This window comes from Seriola aureovittata, chromosome 1, assembly GCF_021018895.1.
Source record: "Seriola aureovittata isolate HTS-2021-v1 ecotype China chromosome 1, ASM2101889v1, whole genome shotgun sequence".
Lineage (NCBI taxonomy): Eukaryota > Metazoa > Chordata > Actinopteri > Carangiformes > Carangidae > Seriola > Seriola aureovittata.
Genome location: NC_079364.1, coordinates 597,140 through 602,988, shown reverse-complemented (window position 1 = coordinate 602,988; position 5,849 = coordinate 597,140). Strand labels below are relative to the sequence as shown.

At 44.3% G+C, this 5,849-nt stretch overlaps 1 long non-coding RNA gene across 1 annotated transcript; it reads right to left on the bottom strand.

Annotated features, from left to right (window-relative positions):
* Window positions 1–527: 527 nt before the first annotated feature.
* LOC130171296 (uncharacterized) lies at window positions 528–4,234 on the bottom strand. The gene is made up of 3 exons (XR_008828121.1): window positions 3,499–4,234; window positions 3,051–3,275; window positions 528–2,803 (listed from the first exon to the last, which is right to left on the bottom strand). It is a non-coding gene; the product is annotated as an uncharacterized LOC130171296 (long non-coding RNA).
* Between the last annotated feature and the right edge of the window lie 1,615 nt (window positions 4,235–5,849).

Below are 5,849 nucleotides of genomic sequence, written 5' to 3'. Positions count from 1 at the left end.
ATGGAGATCGACATCCTGACATCCGAGGTGGCGCAAAATAAGGATGTGCTTTTTGTCAGTCTGAAGAGCGGGATCACAGGAGCTCATAAAGCCGCTGTGTGGAAGAGGGTGACGGAGATGAGTTTGGCTCTGCAGCGCCGCCTCCTGCAGCCGCGCGCCAACACAGCTGTTTGAAAAATAAAAGAATCGTGTGTGTCCCGGTCACCTGCCCACCACGTTTAAGAGTGATAGCTTGGCATCACAAATCACCTGTACATTTATAGAGTGGTAGTTTTTGCGATTGATGAATGCGTAATCATTCATGGATGGTGCCTTCAGACGCACGAGTGAAATCAATTGCTCCAACCACATTTGGAAACCCAGCAATCTGGAGATCCCTGCGGTCTCTGAACACGCGCTCACGTCTGACACGCGCGTATTGTTCCTCCAAAACCAGTAAATCTGATCGTTATGATTTGATAACTGTCAAAGCATCTGTTTAAATAAGGGAGTGAGTAAACATCTGACCAACCACAGTGCAACAATGATTATCTCACCAGATGTTTAATTGTTGTTCCAGTTGTGTCACACCCATCGGAAAAAACAAAAACAATTACACAATTTTGCCATGAGTTAATTTGCAAAAACACATTTCTGCTTGTATTTATTATTATTTCAAATTTTAATGTGCAATAATCAGATGTCATGTCAGGCTATTTAGATCTGCGCCTGTTTTCACGCAAGAGTGATAAATGAGGGCCAATGTGTTCAGCTCCAGCTCAGTCACCTCCTTCACAGGTGAAAGTATCGACCAGTTTAACATCAAACGGTGTTCAGCAGGAAACAGATGGAACTGACCCACCAGAACTGCAACCTGGAGCAGAACCAGACTCTTCATAGATGTAATGCTGTGACCTCAGAGACGGATGTGTGACCTCACACACTCTTTAGTGTGAACTGAACACTGACAGTTCAGATGGTGAAGCAGGTGTCAGTGTAGTACAGCTCATGTTCATTAGTTTTATTCACAACTTCGTTGTTGTCATTGAAAAGGTGTTTAATAAAGAAACCTGTGATTAAATTGTACTGAGTGTTTCTTCATATTTACCATCTGCCTCATGATGAATCTAACAGTCACTTTGGTGAATCAGTGTTTTCATTGTAGAGATGTAAAATAATCCTTCATAGCTCAGTGAGGACGGAGCAACAGTCTGACAGGTCGACTGGAAGCTGTTGCAGCCGTCCATAAGTGATGGAGGGAAGGTGCAAAAAGTCCAGGAGCCGTTATTCATCATCAGTCTTAGTGTTAGAAAAACAGGTCAGATCCACCCCTCCCTCCTCCCCAGCTCCACCCTCTCATCCAAACATGGTTTCTTCTGGCACAAACACACAGACTAGTAAAGTCCAGGCAGGAAGACAACAGCAAGAAGCTCCTGGTTCAGCTTCAACCCTGGTTCTTTCCTGCAGTGTTGCATGTTCTCCTTGTGTTTCCTCCAGGACTCTGATCACTAGAACAAGACATGACATTTCATTCACTGAGGACTCTAAACTGTACATATTTTCCTGCTTTCCTCCCAGTGCATGCTGGGATACATTCCAGTACTTCAAACCTTTTTGTTTGATGTTTGACTGTTTGATGTGATTTTTTTGTTTGTTACATTTCATCCAGAATCACAAAGTTTGTATGTAGAAGTCACATAAATGTGAAACTAATCAGATTTACCCTGAAATTACAGAGAATCTTTAAATTGTTCGTATGGACATTAACCTTTATAATAACAAGCTACATTTTTAATTACAGATAATTACTGTCATTTTACATAGATTTGTATTTAATTTAAGAAAGCAGAAAAATACTGTAGAAATAAAACAGTAATTTGTCTTTACAAAAATGGGAAATAAATGTAATTCATTATTATTGGCAAAATGCTTAAAATAGAAGTTTGGCTTAAAAAACAGGAAATTACTGTTAGAAAACTTAATTGTTTTTGGTAAAATGTGATTTTTTTCCCCAGTGTATTCGTCCTGCATGTGATGTGAAGTTGAAGTGTTTTGATGCAGCAGTAACTGGACCACACAGAGGAACTTGGACACTTGATCTCTGCTGCTGTCACATGTAAAATACTGAAGCTGCAGGAGAAGCTAATCTGCTCGTTCATCATCGGCACCACTGACGCTTCGTGTGTTCTGCTCCTTTCAGGACATTTTTATGAGGATGTTTTTGGCAGATGATGTGACCGCTGGACAGGAGGCGTGTTTCCATCCACACACACAGCTCATCCCTCCATCACCTCACACTGTATCACCGTGACAACAGCTAAGTCGCTAACACCAGCTCCTCCTGCTCCAGACTCACCACTAATCTGTCCACATGACTCATCTGTCAGGCCGGCCACACAACAACACACACCTTCCAGACAGATAACACTCTGCGGTGTTTCCCAAAGCCTCAGGGACAGTCAGAGTCTCATGTGGCCGCGGCGTCGTGATGTCCGCCCGGCTACCGACGCTAACCGCCTTAAAGCTGCGGCTTTGTAAATCCGAAGCCTCGGCGCTCACACAGAGCCAGACGAGGCTTTTGTGGCATGTGAAGCAACTGCTGGTTTGTTTAGAGCTTTCCTGTCATTTTTCCACTGGAACAACAAACATTATTCTATCAGCCCATACATTTGGAGTCCTGATCTGTTTCTGGGAGAGACAGAACAATGAGGCTGCTGGCTGTCGAGCTGTCACACTCCATTTCAGCCTCAGCAGCGTAAAAACTCAGCTCTCAGGAATTCCTCCGAGTCCGTTCTGGCTCCGCTGCCTCCTTCATTTTGGTTTCCTGAAACGAGAATACAGAAAAAAAATCTCACACACACACACACACACACACACACACACACTCAGAGTCTGGAGCCACCATGCTGCCACAGAGTCTGGATGGGCATCTATGGTGTGGTGCATGTAGCGTAGCTTAGCATAGTGACAGTCACATGAACCACACTGATGTCTTACTCCAGGACATTTAATAATTTAATAAAACCTGTGAATACAGTGTTTTAAATAAAAAATAAGTGAAATATATTTACAGTGAAATATTGGCGTCACAAATTTACACCTTCCTCTTTGACCGCTGTTTTCGGATGCTCCTCCCACACATGTGCAGGTTTATACACCTGCTGAAGGGTTTCTGGAGGAGCTTCTCCAGCAGCTACACCTGCTCCACCTGGACCTGCAGCCGTTAGTCTTGGTGTTCTGGTCTGGTGAGTCGTGGCTCAGTGGAAGCTTCATTTTGAAGGGTTTTTGATCTATTACTGTAACAGAGTTTTACAAGGATAACTCTTCAAAATAAGAGTCAGATAAAAACATAAAATGTGGTTCATCACTGAGAGTCGTTTTGAAATTGTCGAGCATGAAGGAAAACCGTGTGTGTGTGTGTGTGTGTGTGTGTGTGTGTGTGTGTAGGTAATTGTGTCCTTATGTAAGCAAGATAACAGCTACGTAACCCAGACAAACAGAGAGTAAAACCAGCCTCACATCCGACCTTCAGTTACAGAGCGACTCTTCCTCTTCGCCTTGTCTCTGCTCCGGCCTGGAGCTGTGGTTTCCTGCTCTGTGTCTGCAGGCACTGATAACATCTCCCTCTCTGCTGGACTTCCTCCACCTCACCGCTACTGGGATAGAGATACTGTAAGAACGAAGGTGTTTCTAAACACAGAGGAGGAGGTTAGGGAGGTGTGGAGGAAATTAAAAAGACAGACAGAGCGTTTTCTGAGGCCTCACCGTCATTTAACACATTCACTTCAGAGGATCTAAAATGACATATAAATATATTGTTTTATATATTTAAACATTAGGTTTTAATTTCAACTTGAACATTTTACCAGATTTGATTTTTGTTCCAGAGGTTTCATTAAGAAAAAACATTAAAGCTCCTCCAGTGTAAAGGTCTGTGTCCATGTGTAGTGTGATTATAGATTATAGATCAGCTCTAGCTTCTATATTAATACTGTGAAAGTATCAAAGCCTCAGTCCACAGAGAAATGCACACAGCCTGTATTCAGAAACTGAGCCTTAAAACCAGCCGTCAGGACTTCTGGAACTTTGTGATGTCACAACAAAGCAGTCACCAAGCCCCGCCCACCTGGACCCACCACCTGGATTTGGTTTCTCTGAGTGTTTTTACTCAGAAAACAGTCAGCCAATCAGAAGAGAGTCGGTGCTTGTACCACCAACATGATTTATCCAAAAACTGTCTTCTGTTTTCTGGATGTAACTGTTTACCAGATGCACCATCCAGTTGCATTATGGGAAATGTAGGTTTCATGTGTTTTTGGAGCCTGGCCCATATGAGGGACTAGAAACAAGGATATCTCTGTTTTTAATCTGAGTCTCACAAAACCAGCTGATTATTTCAGTTTCATACTGAATCTGTTTTAATATGAAAAGACACATGGAGCTGGACTCACCTGGACTCAGCTGTTCATTACTGTACGGAGCTGTTTCTTTCTGAAAAATAAACTCAGAAATAAGAAAATAACTGAACGTGGAAACATGTCGTCACGATCGTGATGACCTTTGACCTTTTACCCTGAGTGGACTCACACACAGTCAGGATCAGTGTCCAGGATCAGTGAACAGGTCATGGTTCAGGTCCTGACTCCTCCTCCTCCTCCTCCAGCAGCTGGATCTGGTCTGGGCCCAAAGTGGATCATTACAATTGGCTTAGAGCAAGCGTAAAATCTGATCTGAGGTCTGGACTCACTCAGGGTTCTTGAAACCCCTCATTGCTTTTTTAAAGGCAGAACAACAAAGAGACTCTTAACTGGACTCTGTGTTCCTGCCTCGGTGACCTCTGACCTCTGCTCAGCTGTGGTAAACTTCTACCTCGGACGTGCAAATCTGACAAACAGCGAGTATTTTTCTTGGTTAGATTTCAGTGGTATGCGTTTGTATGAACAATGTTAATGATTGAATGTGTGGAGCGGGTCCAGAGCCAGCGGGGGCCGTCCAGAAACGTCCACGCTCCGTCTGTGTGCCATGTCCCCCCACTCTCCCGTCACAGGCTCAGGTTACAGCCTCACTGCAGCTCTGCAGACTCTGACTGTGCAGTTAGTGGTCTCCGTCAGTAAACACCAGGGGATAAATAAAAGTCTATTTCTGTGAGAGAAAAGCAAACGCAGCTCTTCAACAGGGCATGACTGAGTTTGAATATTTTCATGCAATAAATGTTATCACATATTTACTCAGGAAGTGATGCCTGACCAATCTCTGCCCCACATACTGCCACAGCAAACACAGGAGTCTGACTGACAGTGAGGACTTGAGACGGTCGCCTGGACCGCCGCCTCGGACTGAACACGCTGCAACACGTTCACCTCTCCTGGACGTGTTTGAACGACAGACTGTGAACAAAGATGGACGTCACCCACAGGTTTCTGAAGCTCAAGGTGAGCTGCTCCACCGTCGCCATCTTGGCGGTCAACACCGAAGGACAGCACGGGCAGACTGTGTTCACTACAGGGCGACGTTTCATCACTGAGTCTCCGAGTGTATCTACACACTCCTGGTGTTACTTCATGCAGTTCCACTGATGGACAGACGGAGGCAGTGACACACAAAGAAGCCAAGTGACGCACCAAGAAGAGCAGTGAAGAAGATGGAGGCGAGAGAATGCAGCTAAATAAGAATACATTCAACATGTTTGTGAGCTGAATCTAAACAGAAACTTTGTTTATAGGAAAACTCCACAGCTCCAACCTCCGAGGCTGAAAGCTGCAGTTCCTCTAACGGCCACTAGAGTCTGGCTCCAACAGTGAGTCAGTCCCCATAGACTCCCATGTTAAAATGTCCAACTTTACAGCAGAAATAAACATGTTTACAGCCTG